Here is a 22,044-nt window from a genome sequence, read left to right as displayed (position 1 = left end):
ATTAAATAAGAAAATGCTCATGTTGTTGCAGGCATGCACCCTCACAGAAAACCACACTGCCTTAACTTATTCTGCTCCTCAAGATACTGTCTGTGTAAGAAAATACCAGTTCCCTCTTACTGACTTCCTTCCCTGCCAGTGGTAAGCAAAATCAGTTAAAAACAGTAAAACACGTTCTACATTCAGCTAATGCAAGTGAGAAACATTTTCAATTAGCAGAAGAAGGTTTGACCCAATATTGGATTTTACGTTTCCATCTTTCCTGCACTGCTAGTTAGCTCAACCTTTCTGCAAGAAACCTTCTTATTTCCCTTCTCAGAATCTCACCTCTCTAAAAAAGTCCCTCCTCCCCCGAGGAAATTCTAAGGGCAGGCTCACCATCTTCCTTTCTCAGCTTCTGCAATACAACTTGAGCAAAAATTATTTACACAAGCGTAACAGAACAGAGTACAGCTCATTATGAAAAAGTTACCGCTATGCCTATACAACAATATTTCCACAAAATCAGAACAGTAAGAACAGTCCCCAAATCATGTCAACAGCAAGAAAAGTTATATGTCCCTTCCCACCATAACACAAAATACTCACTTATTTGTGGGTTTAAATTTTTAAGGGTTTATTTCTACCTTTGACAGACACGTTATATACTGTTCACATTTTCACTTCTCATTTGCTCCGAGAGATCTAAATATGTCTCATTTTGATCTTTTCAGGTTTTCAAGAATTCATCAGGTTTTACACGGTAAAAATACTTCACACTGACCTTATCAAAGGATTTGGAAAGAAAGATGGCATACGCAGTGGCAACTGTGTGAAAACCTAATTTGTATTATATCTTTGTAGTCAAACGTATCCATTTAATTATGGACAATTATACCTCTGACATGAGGAACAGAGCTGTGCCTATAATGGATTTTTCGTTTCAGCCACTGAACAGGGAAAAAAAGAAAAAACTAAAAACCAAACGTATTTTAGAACTGTTTCAAGTTGCGCAAATACTCAGTTCACCAGGAAAAATGCCCTTGTTTCAGATAGCTTACTTCATGTCAAAGTAGGGTAAGCTATCTCAAAGCGTTAAGAGCATCCACAAGGGGATTTAATTGCTAAATATATCTGTGAATGTATACCTTAGCTTCCTTTGCAGTACCTTGTGTGAGACGAGAACCTTATAGCAGATAAATAAATTAAATCTATAAAAGTAGGCAAGTGAAGAAACTACTGTCCTTTACCGTAGGGCACACACAACAGACAGGGCACTCACCGCCAACGTAAGAAATTCGGCTCTCAGACAAAGTATTTACGCACCAATAAAAAGCAGGCCTCTTCCAGAGGCCGCAAGCTCCGCTCAAAAACATTCAGCAGCAATCTTCTAAGAGGCAGGAGCCCCAAATGCAAACCTCCGCTCTGAATCAGGAGCATCGCAACTCCCTCCTCCATCTTGTTGCTCCCATGTCTGGCGTTGAGGAGCCGGCGTGCAGCTACCTGCCTTCCCACAGTTATCCCAGGGGAAGCGGGAAGGGCCGCCCTGGACCCGGCAGCAGCAGGGTAAACTGCAGCTCCCCAGGGAAGCAAAATCAGACGAGGTACGCGGCCCGTCACAAGCTGTCCCCTCTACCTGGGGCACAGGCTGCGACACTGAAACCGTGGCCTAGCGAGAGCCCTCTCCTCGCACACCCGCTCAGAACCGTACCCCGCAGAAGGGCCGTTTCCCCGTGTCTTACTCACCATTAAGTCTTCCTGAGAATCTAGCCTCAAAATTCAAAACTTTTATTAAATTTCAGAATTTCCCTAAGTGAGCCATTCCAGCATTTCTGGTTAGCAGGGAACGTCCCCCCTTCCTCAACAAAGCTACTTATGAAATTCAAGCCAACTCATTGATAGGTTCCAGCTAGCCAAAAATACATAATTCCCCCTCAAAACACACACAAAGACGTCCAACTCTAATTAGAGACTGTCATAACCACGGATCAAGCTGTCCTGACCCAAAACACTGCTCCTCCAACGTTGCTGCCGGGGGGCTTTGACTGATGGCAAAGGTGGAGGAGAACGGACTATCCCAAAGCTTTATCAGATTGTATCAGAAGACCACGACACATAAAACACTTCTCCTGGAAGCTGGGGGCGGATGGAAAATAGCTCAGAAATTGAGTGATGAAGCAAATAAGAAGAAGACTAAGTAGGAGGCAACTTTGATAACTACTGTTACTGGAACTAAGTTCAGCAGCAGCAGGCTATTACTTTTTATTTTTTCCTTTCCTTTTAAAAGAAGTGCCCACAGTACCTAGAACAGGATCAGAGCACCACATGCATGGTTCCATGCTAATATTAAAAAATAAATACATACTATCGTGAATCAGATGTGCTATACACACACAGCATACTTGACACTAACCAACAAAAGCAGAAAAAGAATAGAACAAATCCATTTAACTGTTTCAGTCGTGGCACACAGCCTGTGGTATATAGTGGCAGTGTGCTCGGGGTGCAATAGCAGTAGAATAGCGTGTGGTATTTCATATAAAATGGTCTCATTTGAGGTGTTTTGTTTTGGTTTTTTTGTTTTGTATTTTTTTTTCTTCTGTGGATTTGTGGCGAGTATGTTTTAAGTATGGCAAGCATAGTGTTATATAATAGGCTCAGATGTATTGATTCCTCAAATATTTCAGTGTTGATCAAGAGCCTAGAACTTGGATAATGACAAAAGAGTGAGCTCATGAGGAAGGAAAGACTAAAACCACAGAGTCAGGGACACGGAATATTTTAAACATTGCTAGTCATGCAGCAAGTTTCATGTACCATCAGCCGCACATAAACCCTATTCCACTGCAGGACGCGTTCTGGAAGTTACATACTGTAACTCCAGACAGAAAAAAATTTTACATGAGTCTGTTCAGCAGGACTGAGCAATAAAAACACAGTTAACCAGGATTTGTGAAGAGAAGCCAAGCAAAAAACCACAACTGAAAACTGAAAGGCCATAAAAATTAACCCAAGTGAAATTTCATATGTGTTGGACACCTACTTTTAGAGAAACGTAGATGTTTATCCCATTTTAAAATACTACTAAACTGTGGCCGCCACACAGTAGAGCTTCAAGCTTACAGCCTAAACAAAGAAATGTAGGAGACATCTCACTGTATCACAGCAGTAAAACAGGTACCTAGAGACTGAAGGAAAAAGGAATCCAACACAAAAAGGGATCTTCAATTACGTGTTACTTGTAACGATGATTCCAAAAGTTTAAGTGAGAATACCCAAACATAAGCAAAAGAAAAACACGCTAAAAACCGTGATGCTACTGCAGTTTCCCTCAAGGATGAACTGCTTTGCAATACCTACTAATTATTTTCTCAATTCTAATTTTCAAGTATTCCTAGATTGCCTATTGCTATCATTCTGAAAGATACAGAGTTCAGTGTACATAGAATGCTGTAGTTTATTGAACTGGGATTACCGAAGGAACAAAAGTACTGACAATGAAAAGAGGGAAGAATCTGGACCATAAAACCAGAGATGTCGGAACAGGAGAACAGAGCCTGTTCTTCATTTATCATGGCCACAGCTGTAAACAGAGTTTTACCAACACATTTACACACTGACAGATACTGTGTACGTAGGAGTGTCAGTACCCCTGTTTGCTTGTGGTGAGATGACTAGAGGAGGATTTCGTAAAACATTTTTAGTACCTAAAGCCCTTCATAGTGATACTGTAAAACTCACCAATATTTCTAAATCATTTGAATAATACTTAACCTCCTAACATCTCTAATTTACCTAAGAACATTCATCTGAATTCTTCAACATCCAAAGTTTGTTTTAAAAAGAAAACCCAGAATTTCTTGCCAGTCCAGTTAATACAAAGGTAAATTAATCAGATGGAAACACAGTGCCACACTTTGTATTAACCAGATGCAAATTCGCTTACTATTCTAGTCACATAAGTCTTCTGAGCCTAACATCCCAGCATTGTGACATTATAAAAATTCACCCACTTTAATGTACAGAAATACCCATGAACCTCAAATTATTGTACTATAATGCTGTCAAATGAACAGACTACTGGAATTCAATTTCCAGAAAGCCACGGGAAAATCTACTGGCCTTAATCTGAAATACCAGTGTCATTTTCAAGCCCTGTATTTAATTAATACTATTTACTGTCAAGAGCCGAGCCGGGTAAATATTTCACTCTTCCCAATTCAGGGGCTACAGGCAGGGCCAGAGGAAAATCTGCCCAAGTAAATGCATCTCATCTTCTTTGATGATGCAAGAGCCCAGCTGTCCTGTTCTTGACCCCTCTAGAATTCCCAGGCTCCAATACTGGTGGTACAATGTCATCAATCTATATTTAAAATATATATTGATTTTCCACAGATGATAATGACGGCTATTTCTTCTGCAAATGCGGATATGCTATACCTTTGCCCATATAAAAAGGTTCCTATCAAGGCAAGAAATGAAAAAATCTTAGCAAAGTCCATTACTAAGTCAAAACCAATATTTAAGAAGTGAATAAAATCAAGTTAGCAATCTCATTTCCTAAATATTTTTTATTTATCTCACTGAAAACGAAATGTTAAAAATAATCTTCCAGAATATAGCTACATACAAAAGGCAAGCTTCAATCAATTGAATGACACTGTTTTCAACAGTCCTGGATATATATGAAGTTTGGTTCCATCAATTCAGTAAAAAGTTCACTGACAGAGCACTCCACTTAAATCCATTCACAGTAATTAATGAGTTTTACATATTTAAGAATGGTTTACTCCAGATTTATAATGAATTTGAATGTTGTGGCCTCAAAACTACTTTAAAACTGCTTTCATTGTTAACAAATCTAGTTCTGCTAGATGCAAGCATAATGAAATTTCTCTCTACAATACTCTCAATTTTCATCAATTTTAAAGGAAATGCAATATATTGCATTTATATTGTGTAAATTTCATCTTTTCCACAAAATAAAACCCAAAGATTTCCATAAGCTTCCATTTCCAATTTTGGGGGGGGGGGGGGGGGAGGGAAATCCGTGGGGTGCAATTGTATAAATCTTAATAGATGCTCATTTCTCAATACTTCTGTTCTCATTTTACCACCCACACAGAACTTAACTCTCAGATTAGGAGTATCATTTTAACACTGATTGCATTAAATTCACTATAATCAAGCATCCACTTTTACAGGCATCTTTATAGGCAATTCATGTTAACCAATGTCATTACTGAACAGGAGTGACTGAAAACAGAAAAATCTGATCATATTTCATGCAAAACACAACTCCCCAGTTTCAAGGTCTAGGAATGGGAACACATTCCCTTTATTTATCACAAACCAATTCAACGTAGATTAAATATCCCTCCCAGATCTCTCTGCAAATAAGATGACCTGATTCAGTAAACATTATCCATACCTGTGATCGACACGTGCGATTTCATTGCACGTATTTCAGAAACACAGCTCCTGTGGGAATTCTGGTGCTCTGAACTGACTCCAGTAGCTCTAGGTAGGCACCCTCCTAGCCTGTCTTTGCACGCTGATGGAAATAAGGTCTCTCTCATTCAGATTTGAGACTCGGAACGTACTGTCAGTTCCTCACTTGCATCTTTAAACTAATACTGAAGACTCTAAACTTGTTTCAATGTAAGGCACTCTTTATTTTCAGTATTGCACTTTATTTTCTGACAGCATTCCCTTTACACACACACGTGTTAGGAGGACACAGTCAAAAATGAGACATCTGTCAGAATTTTCTTTATCTACTACTGCTGTAAACAACAATAAGGAGTACTATAACTCAGAACAAACAGACATAGAAATATTTTCTATCTATCACACTTGACACTAACTACAACACAAACGCCAATGAAATCACTACAAAGTTAGATTGAAACAGGCTCTCCAGACCGACAGTGACAGAAAACTGAGATTTCTCTAATCTACACTCTTTTTTTGCTGAGAAGCGTTCCTTACAAAGCAAACCATTTCATGTAAAAGGAAAAGGAGAAAGAGAGAAAGAGAAGTGTTTTCTGACTGAAAACTTTTAGACTAGGAACTGAAGTTAGTATTTTTACCTGTCTGGTTTTTTTTAAGTCTAAACTTCTCACCATCCTAATTGCACTGCTTTTTGGTAACACACAGCAGCTACTTTTCCCACCACCCCAGCTAACAATCCATTTTTTACAGCGGTTTCCTTCCTCATTGTCATCACTGTAGACTTCATATACACATATTTATCTCCTATTTGGCCTTATTAAAGGTTTTGAACTTTTCAAACACAGCAATTATGTTTTACTCAGTATCTGTAAAAGTACAGGCTTACTTTCTGGCACAGTAACAACCAAATATATAATTCTGGTGAAGAATGTAGCAACACTAAGCAAAAGGGGGAGGGGGTTTGCCCACATATATTAATTAAGGGAAAAAAAGGCAATTATATGCAAATTGATTTGCATTTGAACATTTACCTTTTCCAGTCTTTACCTAATGCATTCCTTTTTAATGGAAAAATTACAACTGAGACAACTGAAAACAAACATACTATCAACCTGACAACACAATTTCATGTTCTCTTTGGAGAATTTTGGCAGTGACATTTTTCTCTTTCTTTCTTACATATACCTAACTCATTCTCTTATGAGTCCTATTCACTAGGAGAAAAAATATTTTAGATTCTTACTGTTTCCTTTTTTTGGAACGATCTGCTTAAATGACCACAAAAGCAGCTTATTATCAAGAAGACCTGCATTATGAACATTATGCAGCATAGATAAGTAGTGTAAATAAATAATAAGTAATACAGTGTAAGTAATAAGGGTAAATAAGTAACAACATCTATGTGGCTGAGCATTTTCAAGTTAATATAATACATAAACAAACTATTAACCAGTATTATAAACTTCACTGAACGCAATGAACTACAAATTGTTTTATCAGAACAGCCAAGGGAAAAGGCAGAAAAAACAGAAGCACTGGAAAGCTTCTTAATCTGTTTGCATTCACTGATGCTAGAAAATTCAGTAAGTTTCAAGAAAAGCACTTTTAGATTGCAAAAATTGCTCAACATAATTAACAAAAGAGGAAATCACACTTGATGTGGACGTACATAATTTTACCCATAAACGGATGGCATTTTATAAACAGTTATCCCCCAAACAACTAACAACCTTTTCAGCAGGCTTATTTCTCACCTCTATATTTAGTATGCAAGCCTCAAAAATACATATTTCTGACCTTAATAAGTCACTCTACATGTTAAAAGACAACATTTATTCATGAGTACCCTGAAAAGGTTCTCACATAAAGTCTCAAATGCATATTTGTAAAAGATTTATACCAAGCGAGTATACTGATATATTAAACATACCTAAAATAAAAACACAGCATTTATATTCTACTTACTTTCACTGCACTACCAAACTATTATTAGTCTGCATTTAAACAATCCGCAGGGGTCCCTTTTTCTAATTCTCAGTGGTATTATCCCTTCTTGTGAGCGGAGTTAAACAGGCACAGCACTGCCTGATGGAGTCATCAGACAGTAATTCTTGAGCAACAAGCAGTTTAAGTCATCAGTGTCATTATACCAATTTCAATCCTCAATTTAAGTAATTTATTAGTGCAGATAGTTGGATGGAAAAGCTTGTATTATTTCATACTCAACCTTTGCCATAAGACAGACCATAATCAGCACATTTGAAAAATGTCAATTCCTTAGTTACAGTATAAAATATAAAACAAACTTAATGTGAAAAAACATCACATGCTGATCCCTTCAGCCTTTCCCAGCAGAGTCCCACTCTGGCTCCTGGCACTAAAGCAAGGTCCCCACTTCCATAACCAGTCTGGGCGTTATTTTTGAAAGTCTCCAAAATGTTTATATTTCGACTCATTGTATAGTATCATACCTTACTTAAAACCAAGGCTCGCTCTGCTGTAGCTACACAATCCATTTAAGACATCTCACATTAAATTCCCCAGTGAAGAAGATAAAACTGTAACAGAGTTCAATTAAATGCAATAGTATACAGACAACTCACCAAGACTCAGCGAGGCGGGCAACGATTTCTAGGGGCTGTGCGTGCGGGGGGCCTCACTGCTCAGATACATCTCAAGCATGCTAGGAACGCAATTGAGAGAAAAATATTAGTCTTTTTTTTGGAGACAGGCATAGAAAAATAAAAATATGATGCTTAGCACATCACAGTTTTAAGCACAACGCAAGGAGGGAAACATAAACTTTGCAGAGCACTATCTGCTTTTCCAGACATAACTACAACCCCCTTCCAGCTGCACAATCACTCCAGGCACACAGCTTCCTCTCTACCTGCTGCCTACTGCAAATTCACAGCGATAGCAACTAAGACCTTCACATTAACTTCCACGGTACACAGCTTTTATTTTCACAAAAGAATCTGTGGGAACTCTCTGTGAAAGTGGCTGGTTCCTTTTTTGGTTGACTGCTTGACTGGTTGACTTTGTAACACAGTAGTTTCAAATCTCTAAAAAGGAGAAAGTGGTGTTCTTACAAAATGTCTTTCAATCATTATTAAAAGTTGTACGTACAGAAGCCTATTTCTTCTCTGAATCTCCACTTAACAATACTCCTGACCTGAGTGATGAGTAGCAGCAGACAAATGAACAGAAAGTTCTTCATTAGTATAAAGCCTAAGAGTCCAGTAGAGCAGAGGACATACACTGCACAGAAATACACATTTCTTCAGGGAAGACAAGCATGCCACTGCCCACATAAATATTATACCTGCATTGCTGTTTGTTGGTCAAACAGTACTTTATGTCAAATTTAACCAAGGAAGCTACCAAAGAAGCATCTTCTGCCTTCTTATTCTGACAAACAAAAAGGCAGAACATAAAGAAAATGCAAGATACACTAACAAGAGTCATCAATGCTGAAGAAAAAGCGCACAAATTATGCCTCAAGAGCAATGGAATTTAGAAACAACTTCATTCCTTCTGTCATTTCTGCCATCTCACAGAAACCTTCTTCAAACAAACTCTGCTTAAGTTCTTTCAGTCACAGGCAGGATACCACTACAGTAACAGACTGTTCAGGGGCACCACTAATAAAGAAGTATTCTTATATAAAATATATACACAGAAGATAGGACTACGTTATTTCCTCAGGAACGTCCAAAAAGCACACAAGCTCTACAAGTCGCAACCACGGGGCTTCATAGTGGGTCCTCACTGACAGAAAATATCATCTTGTCTTAGAATAAAATTTTGAGTAAAACAGCACTAGATCTTTTGGTGATTTAGTGAGGTTTACAGTATCTGTCAGACACCTGCAGCTCAGAGAGACACACCAAAGGGAAGCAGCTGTCTCACCTGCAGATGGGGGCTACAGCCCCAGCCCATGGTGGGGAGACCTCTTCCACAGAGGAGCACTAATGAGAATGCCTGCGCAGACAGAAGCACTTCCCACTCGTCTCCTGTCTTTCAGCTGCTGCACGCCAGTGAATGAGGATGACCACTCTACTACCATTTTGTTTCTTGACAACGAATGTGGCTGCTTACTGGTATTTTCCTACTGCTGATTTTTTTTTTTTTGGGTCCCACCTCCTGACCGACATGGCCTCCAGTAGCACAGCTCAAAGTCTGCACACGAGTAACACGGCTCCTGAGCCTTATGCGGTGGTCCATGGGGCACCACGTGTCGACCATGGAAATGACAAATTTTGCCAATTTTCATTTGTTTTATTCTATTTAATAATAATACTGTCTGAAAACCAAGACAATATATTATAGTTTCACAGTAGAAGCACTACCTTCAAAATACTATGCACTAGATCTTTCTGTCCAAGTAAAGCTCTTGAATAATAACAGGCACGAGCTTACATACCCAAATGGATATATCATCTGGTATATTCCAGAATTATTCCTAAAACTAAAATAAACCATCAGTGAGGGAAAGTGATGGACAATGAAATTACCTATTAGTCCTTGCCTTCCCTTCTTGAGCCCTTTCTGAAGCTTGAAATAAAGGAACACCAACACTGCAGCAAAAGTCAAGCTAGTGCCTATTCCCATGCAAATTCCCACCAGAATCAGGAGGTTCTTGTGATGCCCCTCAAAACCCAAAAGAAACCACTCTTGCATAAAGCCAGCTTTCACAGTAACACACTGCTGCTAATGGTGGTGCTCAAAGGCCTGTAGGTTGGCCCAGCGATAAAGGCCTACATTAAGAATGGTTCTCTGCCTCAAACATTACACAAATTATCAGCATTAGCTACGATATAAAAACAAAACACACCACAGCCATCACTCTCCACACTTGCCATTTTCCAACACCACCATTCAATCCTCCATCCCCTAAAGGGTAAAAGAAAACTTTGTAAAGTTCAACATCACAGCTACATCCAACTGATATGGCCCAGAACAACGTGCCGTGCTCTGACTTCAGACCGCTTTACGTCTTTATTTTCCATTCATGCACAGTCATTTATTTCTTTCTTTTCCAGTGCAAAGGGACATCTGTATTCCAGGTACCTAAGATGTGTTACCTCCTCACCCCATAAAAACTATAAATTGTGAACAAAACACACAGTATCAACTCTACAAACCACAGTTTATCTAAAAGCAAGTGAACAACTACCACTTTCAGACATACTTAGGAAGAGACCATCATCTACATTGTGCAAGCACAGTGAACATATTTTTTCATCTACTTACAGCCTTCAGGTTCCCTCATTCTTATACTAAGAAGAAAAGGTGCCACAAATGATCTCACGATTGTGCAGTTAACATTAATTTCACTGTAGCATGAAAATAGTTTGAGGGCTCATTAAAAATTCAGTATCTTTGTATCAAAGTAAGCCATGATTCTTAAAAAAAAAAAAAAGTAAAACAAGCAAAAGTATGTCTGCACTGCAAATGCCAGCACAAATTGGCAAGCAATTAAAAAAAAAAAAATCTTTAAACTATGTTATTAGAGCTACATTTTATAGCCAGTAAAGTATCAACAGGCTGACTTTTTCTTTTAAAATAAAGGTAGTAAGTATTCTGGCCACACTGAAACAATACAGTATATTTTAGTTATAGATTTTTATTTTGGAAAAAAACTCCAACGATTTAGACTTGAAAAAGAGCTTTTCTCCCTGAGAATATAATTGTAATCTGCTAAAATAAATAATGTATTTATCTGCATACACTCATAAGTCTTCCTCCACAAAGAATCTATTTTAGGAAACCGATAGAACAGGAGGACATTGCTCTTATTGCTGGAGACTAAGATACAAATTTCTGTAAGGATAGCAACTGAAATTAGCTGACAATAATCACGCTTATGTATTGGAATAACATGAGTGGTTGGTCAGCAAGTCCTGATACTAATTTTGAAATATGAAAGAATAAGGACTGAAGGGCTACCTTGTGAATGCAAAGCATGGTGGAAGAAGTAACCTCCACCGTAGACTGGATGATATCTGAACTCTCACTTGCACAAGTATTAAAACATATGACCTCGGGGTCTGGGTTGTTGTTTTTTAAAATTTTGAACTTGTAAGTTCATAAAAATACCTGTAATAAAGTGTCAGTATATACTATCAAATTTATTCATAGGCAGACTTTCCTCCATCCTCATTTATTTTTCTTTTTAAATGTGATTTAGTACCTCCTACGTAATCTGTGAGGTACAAACAGGTGACATACTGCATTGTTTTTAACTGGAATGATTTTCCTCAAAATCCATGGGCAAGGCTCATTAGAGATCAATACTGACAGCAATGAAAAACTAAATCCGCTCACACACAGATGAATTACAGCATGGGCAGAGTAAGAGTAAAATTCCATAATAATTCTGATCTAACAAGTAAAATGTTATTTCACTTTCCGTGCCCATTCTTCAATCCCAGACTTTTCCACCGAGGCAGCCAATAAAGCAGCCAATTGTGATATGCCCACTATAAATCCTACCAAAGAGCAACAATATGTCTTACATAGCTCACTAAAAAAAGCATCAAAATAGCAACTCTCAGTCATCACTACATCAGATATATGTTCTCACTGTGTCCCAGGATCCCCCCCCCCCTCCCAGAAGCTCATGTGATCCATACTACCTAAGATTTATGGATCAATCAACACATTCAGTACATATTTTAATTAATTTTGTCACCTACATTCTCTGCCCTTTCACTAATACATCAATGGTTTCCACGTAACATGGACTATTTTAGCAAAATATAAGTTATACTTTCCAAACAGCAAGTAACTTCTTGAAGTTTAAAAACAAACAGAAAAATGTAATCAGGCTTTACAGAGGGCACTGCATCTTAGCTGCAAAAAGCAAACGCACATTACGAAGAGGCTTCTGAATATCTAAATACTGGGAGTGCGCTCACAGAAAGAGTGAGATTTACTATCAGTTATAACTGCTAAAATGAGAGCAAAGCAAGAATAATATCTGCCAGTAACTGTATTAATGGGAAATTGTTATGGAAGCCATTTAAGGAAATGCAAGACTTGGAATGGTATAATGATGCAGCTGCAGAAGGAAAAAATGTGTGTGTGGTTAATATGTTGTTGTATAGCTTCAGACATTTAAATTAATGAACTAATTTCAAACTTCAAAATGCCAAGCACCCTAGTGACCGTACACTTTCCGTAAGAATTGGGCCTATTCTATTTCCATAAAACTCTTAAGTAAAATTTCCATTAGTCCTTAACTTGAATAACGTGCAATTTCCATAGAACAAGATTGAAAAATCATAAACAGTAACAAAATGCAACGCGGTAAATACACCGCCTTCAAGATCTATTTTTCAAACTATTCATCAACTCAAACTAATTGCATAAAATCAGCAGAAGTATTCCAAATGCTCAGGAGAGAAAATGCTGTTCTAGGTAATAGGTAAATGCAGGACTGAATAAAAGAAAATTCATTTCTTCCACTCAGTTTTTTTCATCATGTAAATACTATTTTTGAATACTCACAACACTGAAAAAATATCTTTGGTCTAAAACCCTGTTTAAAAAATTCCCTGGTATTTCTGTTGTGGGGTTGTTGGTTTTTTTTCTTTTAATTCTGTATCCTAAATTGATTAAACTATACAAGCTGTCATTTTTCATGTCACATTTCTACTCGGTATGTTTTAAAAAGGCTAAGCTACTGAATCATTAAAAATAGGGAGTGTTTGCATCATGTAAATACTGCTGACAAACTACTAACCGTGGAACTGGTGAGATGCCTTAGTAATATGTAACCACTGATGTAATATTACAAATTATTCTTACTACTCAAAGTTGCCATTTCACCAGTATGTATGCCTGTTCAAAATGTTATTCCAACACAGGGCAGGAGTCCTGACAACTGTATTTATTCCCTGTAATCTTACAATATTATTAAAATATTATGTATAATAAATATGTGAAATACATATTATCTAAGCTCGATCATATCCTGACGGGTAAAAGCCAATGAATACTTCTGTAAGGTTTGAATTCCCAAGAGAAAAAGAGCTCAGATCCCGTCTGCAAGCACACAATGGAATCACAGCTGACGATGCACATCTTTTTCTGGATGTCTCCATATGCTCAGGAGGGTTTTTTCCCCCCCCTCCCTCTCCCTCCCTTTTTCTCCCTCCCCGCCTCCCTTGCTCCCAGCTTTACATTGAAGGATTTGTCATCTGCCGCCAGGAGTATGAGAATGTTTTAACAACTAACAAAAATAAAGTAGTGCAGTGAACTTCATCTCATTTAAAAATAAAAAGAAGGGATCCTGCCAGAACAGCCATCTGTAACTAAATTAACTAATAGTAGAAAACGGGTGGATGAATGGATGCTGTAATATCCATTCTATGAAATAAATATCAATGTTACTCTGTCCTTAGTTTAAAACGTTGTGTCACACAGAAAAGTGTATACTGTAATGACTCATTTAACCTTTGACCTCCAAAGCCAAACACAGAAATAAATGAATACTGAGCATTTTAACATCTATAAGAATATTGAGAAAACGTGTAGAATTTGTTAAATTCTTTATACCTACTTGCATACAAACTGCATTGTTTAGAGAGGCCAACCATAGCAATGGTACAAAAAAGGAACGCGGCAAGAACAGTTTTAGTTCAGTGTTCCCTTTTTCCAATGCACAATCTACTAGTGCTCAGCAGACAAAGAGAGTTACATTTTTGCTTCAATTTGATACCAGTCTTTAGTTCGGCTTTTTCTCTTAAACGAACTGACAGCATCCTCAATGCTTAGACCTGAAAAGCCTCTGCAATTCTGGTGTGAGGTGCTAGAGAAACTCTGGCTGAGTGCAGGAGCCCAGATTTTGCCAACGAGGCAGCGACAGCAGCAACAAAGGCAAGGAGCTGAAGACAGTGGGCATTGTAGCCGCAGCTGGCTCCCTCACAGACTTTGTTCTTCCCGCTGCAAACCCCGGGCTCCCTGCAGATGGGCTGGCTCTCACTGGGGGTTTCCGAGGACAGAGGGAAAAGTTGGGAATGTCAACAGTACGGACTGCTCACGTGCCTCTTTCGACAGAGCCTCTCGGCCTTATTGTGAGCAAGCTACATCCTAAATGGTTATAAAAACATAAGCATTGTTCTTAAATAATTAATTTTTACTTCAGAGCTTCAGTTTAATGCAATACACTACACTACATGTGAGTAAATCCCTAGTATTTTCTATTCTTTCCACCAGGGATAACCTTTGACTATTTCCTCTCTCAAACAAAATAGTTCCAGTTTATAAACTCAAATTGAACCATCTTATTCCAAAAGCATCGTTCTTGATAGCAATAAAGCATTCCTTCCTCAAATGCCTCCAGTTTCAAATTTAGCACCGACACCACCAGGACACACAAGGAACACAAGGAGATGTACACATTTAGTAAAGAAGTGTCTTCAAACATTGCAGAGATACTGATGAAGCATGTCATACGTGGATACTCTCTCCCTAGTAAAGACCACAAGCTTGAGAAATCTTCAGTTTTTATGTGAAATAAAAAAGTATGGCGGCTGAAAAAAGTGAGATGATTACACCCCCTTTGTCAGGCATTTATTGCATAATGCTCACCAAAACGAGACACAAATGTATTCAAAATAACATGATTCTTCTAATACTTGGATGATGCTAAAAAGATCAACCTTTCTTTTTAAAGTTGTTCTCAATATTTCTGATGGTACAAAGTATTCTGTTCAAGACTGTAGATGACCAAGACTGGCTACGAACTTCTCATAAACTTAGGGACTAACCATTCGGGGGCAATTCACATCTTTCCTTATCTCCTGTGACACCACAGAGCTGACTTCTATGTTCCAGTCCCCAAGCAGCTATATCACCAATGCCAAAATAAGGGACGCAAATGCACGAGCATCCATACGTGCCTGCATACACGTCTGTACGTGCAAATATGCACAAGCGTGGTATATCCTATTTGTGATACCACTGCTGACGTAAACAAGCAAATGTCCTGAGAACTACGTAGGAGGCGCAGTACCTGCACCAACTGTGATAAAACGACCAGTTTCCATTCACAGTGGTCTTAAGCTGCATGTAAGCAAACAAGAGCCCTGCTTTGGGGAATAGTAGTTTCGGTATGACATTAAGGACGGTGTGCAACACTGTCATTTCTCTGTGAGCATCCACCAGAGTGGACCAGCAGCTCCCTCCCTTGAGGCACTAGCAGAGGATTCCCCCATGAGAGGAGCCCACCAGGTGGCCCAACGCCGCTATTGGGCTGTAAAGAGCCAGGAAATTACCTGGCTAGAGTTGATTTTATAGTGCAATACAGAAAAACCCAAAGGGATAAAAAAAACAAATGACTGCCTTCAGCCACAATGGCAGCAAACTAAGAACAAAAAAAAATGCTTTAAGTAAAAAGACTGGCAGCCTTAAACTGCTTACTTATTTACAGCAGCAATAGAGCTCTGCTGTAACTGTCATAGCCAGACGCTATACGCCTAGCTCAAACTATACTTAAATACCATTAAAATATTATTGGTTCTGTTCTAAAGCCTATTCACCTGCTTCTGACTACTCTGAAAGAATAATAAAAAAAAAAGATAAATACAAAACCAAATGATTATTACTGAACAAGCAGACTGTTCTCCTTTTACAAGGAGACTCCTTCCTGGCTAAATCACAAGTGTATTTAGACAGTGGGCTCCCACATAGGCACGCTTCAGACAGAAGTATACAAGCTAAGACAAACTAAGCTTCAGGTATCGTTATTTCCCGGTGACTACCAGCAACCTCCTTGCCTTTTTTTTTTTTTTTCTCTCCTCCTTTTTTCTCCCCCCGCCCCAACCTTTTTTTTTTTTTTGCCAGGCTCTCGGGCAGGTTTTCCTGCACACAAAACTCCACGGCCGGAATGCCCCGCTCTGGAAGGAGAAGCATGTGATTCCCGGGACTGGGGAGGCGGGGGGAGTGGGGGGGGGGGTGGAAACGCTCAGGCCCCGGCGGAGGCGAAGGATCGAGGGGCGGCGAGGGACGAGGCTCCGGTTACACCTCGCCCAGGAGCTTGCGAGGAGCTCGGCGGCAGCGCGGTCCCCGCCGAGGCGGGGAGGGGCTGAGCACCACCCGCCCTCCGCGGACATCTCCCCGCCCTACCCCCGCTCCCCACGCCTGTGGGGGGGCCCCGCTGCCGGCGGAGGCGGCCGCCCAGCTGCCCGCCTTGCGCGCAGCCCCGCGGAAGGGAAGCGGCAGCGAGCGGCGCCGCCCGCCCCGCCAGCGCCACCCGCCCAGGGACCCCGGCCCCGCCGGCTGCCATCCTCCTCCTCCTCGTCCCCTCCTTCTCCTCCTGCTCCCCGCCCCGCGCACACACACGCAGACACACGGCACTGCGGCGGCCGGGCCCCCACCCCTCCCCGGGCCGCGGGGAGGCGGCGGCCGGGCGCCCCCGGGCCGCGCTCGCCCGCAGCTCCGCCACCACGGCCTGGCTGCGGCGCTCAGCGGTACGGCTGGGCTCGGCTCGGCCCGGCGCTGCCCTGCGCGCACACGCAGGCGCAACCCCCGCGCAAGAAAGTTAAGAGAAGTTGCCCGCTTCGCCCCTGCCTTCCCCGCGCGTCTCCGGCGGGCGCGGAGCGACGGCCCCGGCGCAGGGGGAAGGGGAGAGGGCACCGGGCGCCGCAGAGGGGAAAACGGGGCGGCCCCGCACCCTTGCGCGCCGAGAGTCGTTGTCAGCCGGGGAAAGGGAGGGGGCGAACACCGCCCTGCTCCCCAAATCACCCCTTTTGTCACCCTTCCCTCCAAGTTTCCATGTCGGTGCGTGCTTGGCGGTGGGGGGGAAGCGTCCTAAACGATCCCTTGGAAATTGCCCGCCGCAGCCCAGCTGCCCCTCATCCTCCCCCAGCGCGGTCAGGGCTGCCCCCGCCCCCTCCACCCCCCCGTATTGGCCGCAGCACCCCTCGCCTCCCCGGCTCCTCGCACTTTCTCCCCCTGCCACCCCCGGGCAGGGGCGCGGGGAGGCGGCACCGGTCTCCTCCTGCCCTGGGAGCAGGAAACCGCCCCCCCACCCCCCCGGCCCGGCAGGGTGGGGTGCCGTATCCCCCCCCCCACCCGCCTCCGCCGAAACGGGGGACGTCCCGGGGAAGTAAACCCGCGCCCCCCACAACCACCACCACCCCACCCCGCCGCCGGGCCCCGGGGGTGTGAGCACGATGCCCCGGCGAGGGGCGGCCCCGCCGTCGCCTGGCCCCCCCGGCTCCCCTCCGGTTCCCCACGGTGGGGGCCGCGGCCCCCGCCCCGCTCCCCCCCGCTGCCGGCCCGGCCGAAGCCGCCTCGCCGCGGTGGTGCCGCCCGCCAACGCCGCCCCTCCGCGCACCGGCGCGGCCCCGGGCGTCCCCCCGGCATTACAGAAGGCGGCCGGGGAGGCGCGGGGGGCTCGGGCACACCCCCCGCCGCGGCGGGGCCAAGGGGGCGTGCGGGGGCCGTTACCGGGGTCAGTGCCGTCTCCCGCCGCTGCCGCCGCGGCTGCCGCCGGCGCTGACCTTCGCTTTGTAAGATGAAGCTGAAGCTGGGGCTGCGGCCGCCATGTTCCCGTTTTAATAACTGCCTGCTTGTTTATTTCAATGGAGACCCTCCCACCACTCGCCCTCCTCCTCCTCCCCTCCTTCTATCCAGAGGAGGGCTGGACGGGGAGGAGGCGGGGGGAGGCACAAGTCACTCCCTCCTGCCCCCGGGCACGGCGGCAGCGGCCGGGCCCCGCGCTGGGGGAGGCCGGGGCGGGCGGACGGACGGACGGACGGACGGACGGACGGACGGGAGCGCGGCGCCACCGCCGCCCCTCGCCGCTGCCGCCCGGCGGAGCTGGGGGCTGCCCCGCTCCCCGCCCGCGGGGACAATGGCAGCCGCCCCCCTCGCTCGCAGCCCTGCGCAGCGCTGCCCGGAGCCTCCGCCTCGGCGCCCGAACGGGGGGGAGAAAGGAGAAGGGAGGGGAAATAAAAAAGAGGGGGAAAAAAAAAAAAAAAAAAGTCCTTCGTCCTCGGAGGGCGAGACTTTAAATGTGGCCCTTTACGGTCCGCCCTCGGAGGAACCTCGCTGGCCAGCGGGCCGGAGTGATCAGCCCTGACGAGGCTTTGGGTGGCCCATATTCACAAAAACAGGGGGACGGGGGGGGAACGGTCTTATTTCTTTTCTTTACCCCCGCAAAAAAAAAAAGGAGAGGGGAAAAAAGAAAAGGAAAACACACACATGCTGAAAATTGTGTTACAAATACACAGCATCAACTGTAACGCACTCACAGGAACGGGGGTGGGAGGGGGCATGAAGATTCAGGCTTTTCCTACGTTGGACGAGTGAATATGTGAGTTAAAAATTATTAAGGTCTGGAGGGTGATTGTTAAACGTTGCCCTTAGTTCAAGAAGCAATCCGCGATGCAGAAATCCTTTTTTTAAAAAAAAAACAACAAAACTTTACATTTTCACATGTGTCAGTAATGGCAAACTACAGTCTACACACTGTAACTGTTGTTATTCTTGATATTTTCTTACATGGGTGTGCAGCCCCAAGTTTTTCTGACGCTATCCACAGATTATACATTGTTATTGGTGGTATGGCTAACCCTGCTTGCAATTAGGTTTGTCCAATACTTTTTCAGATGGTTGCATTTTGCCCTACTGTGCTGCATACAATTTCCCATACTTGTGTCTGACTCAATTTTTTAAAGCTTTTTTTTTTTCTTTCATTGGGCAAAAATAGTTCAATTGTTTCTCCAAACAAATTAAAGGAAAACTGTCTTTCCCACTCTCCTCCCCGATGTTAAAAAAAGTCTTTGCAACCAAGTCACTGAAAACTTGTAATATTTTCCTCTTCTAGAGAAAGAACTCGGGCATGGGAGGAATAGCCAACAGAAATCTATTTGTATTTAGTCCCATTAGCAAATGGGGGTGGAGGGATTGTAGTTTGTATATGCTCAATTAGAGCTTTGCTGCTAAATTAACCGGAGATCCTACCTACATTAAATGCCACTGTTTCAGGGGGAGTACTTTTGGCATCATCTCCAGAAGACAAGTGAGCATGCTCCAGTGTTGGGCTGCGGCAGCTGGAGAGGACAACCTTTCTCAATCAGTCCCTCCCCATCAGTCGTACTCGGCAGAGAAATTACTCTGTCTTCAGGAAGCTCTTCCACCCTGCCCGTACACAGGCAGGCAGCAAAGAGATTGAAGGTTAATTCTGTCTGGAGTGCAGAGAAATCAGAATATTACCTTCAAATAACATGGCAAATGAGAGTTGCTTGTATATGAAAAAAAAAAAAACCTGGGGCAAAGTGTTCTGGAGAGACAGAGCTTTTCCTCTGGCCTCATTTGTTATATCTGTGCAAATCTCTGTAGCAAATAAGCTAACAGTTATACAGGCAATAATCTCATTTACCTCACAGTCGTGATTCATTCGTTCTTCTATGCTGAGTGAAACAGTGGTCTGCTGGGAAAGAAAAAAAAAAAAGTATTTAATTTTATGACCATGAGCAGATCAATTTAAAATTGCACGGGTAATTTTAATTCCAGCATTTCTTATTTATGAAAGCTTGATTTTTTCCAACTTCATACATCCTTTAACATTACCAAAAGTCTTTTTAAAACTAGTACCTAAATCCACCAGGAAGAGCAAGGAAGGCCTTTTAACTTGCTGCAGAACAAACATAAAAGATAGCGCATGTAACATAAACTTTAAGGTCTCAACATTGACAAAACCCCCTGAGTCTGACGTGGATGAGTGTTTGTGTCAAACTGGGTGGGAGAAGGGTTTTAACTACATGCATATGCTCAGATCCACTGAAATTTCTTACAAGCTTCTAACTCATGAGCAAATACATTTTGTCCTCTAAGGCCAAAACTCTGGTTACAAATATCACTGTGTGCAAAGAGCAGTAATTATGTTATTCCTAACTGCTGTTCTTTAAAGGGAAAGCACCATCTTCCAGATGGGCAACAGTTTTGATAAATGCATTTGGGTGCCGGACTTTATTCAGCATTACAGCTCTTCTCTGAACCAGTGTCATCATTGCTGCTTTGTGCTAACTAGAGCTGGGCTTAGTTTTTCAACAGAATCTTCATCCGCTCTAAACAAGAGTAATATAAACTTTCTGTCATCCTCTCATATTCATCCTCCTCCCATTTATGCTTCCAATCATGCTAGCTATTTTGTTCACAGCGTTGCTTTATACATTCACTTGATTATTCACTGCGATCTGCGAACCTCTCCTGGTGTGAAATTTAACACTTGTTTTTAATTATTTTGAATTTTCAGTGAAGTTGGGTTAAATTTTCTTTCATAACTTTTTTTTTTCCTAAATCAACAGGAAAAAAGATCAGAATCTGAACACAACTGTGTTTTTCTGATCAGTATAATCATATATTGTCAATGTTCTTTTTTCTTACTTACTTTTTATATGTAACATGCTTCTCAAAAAATTGGTACATGAGGTACTGAGAATAAAACTAGCACTTGCAGGTGTGTTTCTAAGCGATTTTCAAGTAAGTTAAAGTTATTCTTCTGTAAGGTGAAGGGTTCTGAACAAATTGTTGAATACTTATGAACTCGATGGGCCGCTCAAGTATGGCTGCTGTCTCGTAAAGCTCTATCTGCAGCTCCAACATGTGGCGAAGAAGGGTTTACATGCACCTGCTGACACCAGGGCTGTAAGTAATGCAGCTGTTGGTGCACAAGGCCTTTTTCATGAGCAGCTGCACTTACCCTGTAGAATCATTCTGCCCACCTTTATGGGGAACTGACTCCCCGCTTAGTCATTAACCTTCCCAAGCGGATTTATATATGGTCTTTATGAAACCAATAAGATTTTTGTTGACACAGTATATACCTAACTCAAACCCACAAAGAAAACAAAATGAAAGTTAAAACCATTTAAACCTACTATAACATCTTCATCTTCTTTGGGGTGGGGGTGGGGGGGACCTGCCAAGGTCTCATGGTTGAACCCTCAGCTCCAAGTAGGGCCAATTTTGAAGTTATGCCAGATTTCCCAGGATCATATTCAGCTGAGCTCTTACTATCTCCAAGGATGGAGATTCCACAGCCTCTCTAGGCAACCCGTTCCAGTGTTTGACCGCATTTGTGATTTCCCTCCCTAGTATCTAATAGGTCTCTTCCAGTTTGTGCCTGTTGCCTCTCGCAGTGAAAAGGCCACTGTGGACTTCCAAGAGGGATCCATCTTCTCTATACCCGCCCATCAGGTAGCTGAAGAGAACAGTAACATTCCCATCAGCCTTCTCTTTTTAAGACTGAATAGCCTGACCTTCTCGGACTCTTTTTGTACATCATGTAGTCCAGCACCCTCCATCATGGCAGCCCTCCTCTGGATTTGCTTTTCTATGTCCATGTTTTTCACGTACTGGGTAACTCAAAACTGCACACAGTAGCCCAGATAAGATCTCACAAGTACTCCGTAGATGGGAATAACCACTTTTCTCAACCTGCTGGCCCTTCCCTTGCCATTATGGCCCAGGGTGCCCTTGGCACACTGCTTATTCCTTGTTGCTCCCCAGGACGCCCAAATACTATTTTGCAAAACTGTTTTCTATACGCTTGACCCCCAGCTCACAAAGTGGGTGACTATTCTGTCCCAG

At 42.5% G+C, this 22,044-nt stretch overlaps 1 protein-coding gene across 5 annotated transcripts in view; it reads right to left on the bottom strand.

Annotated features, from left to right (window-relative positions):
* Positions 1–18,047, bottom strand: part of NCOA2 (nuclear receptor coactivator 2) — a 196,357-nt gene extending 178,310 nt beyond the window's left edge. For 3 of the 5 annotated variants that reach the window (XM_054193663.1, XM_054193660.1, XM_054193659.1), the window contains exons 1-2: positions 17,896–18,047; positions 8,037–8,116 (exon numbers count right to left, since the gene is read on the bottom strand). The gene's annotated coding sequence lies outside the window, so the exon portion shown is untranslated. The remainder of the gene's footprint in view (positions 1–8,036; positions 8,117–17,895) is intronic. The other 2 variants (XM_054193664.1, XM_054193662.1) reach the window with 1 other exon arrangement.
* Positions 18,048–22,044: the final 3,997 nt, after the last annotated feature.

Source organism: Rissa tridactyla, chromosome 2, assembly GCF_028500815.1.
Source record: "Rissa tridactyla isolate bRisTri1 chromosome 2, bRisTri1.patW.cur.20221130, whole genome shotgun sequence".
NCBI classification, from domain to species: domain Eukaryota; kingdom Metazoa; phylum Chordata; class Aves; order Charadriiformes; family Laridae; genus Rissa; species Rissa tridactyla.
Note: the sequence above shows the minus strand (reverse complement) of the source record. Positions and strands in the feature narration are given on the sequence as shown.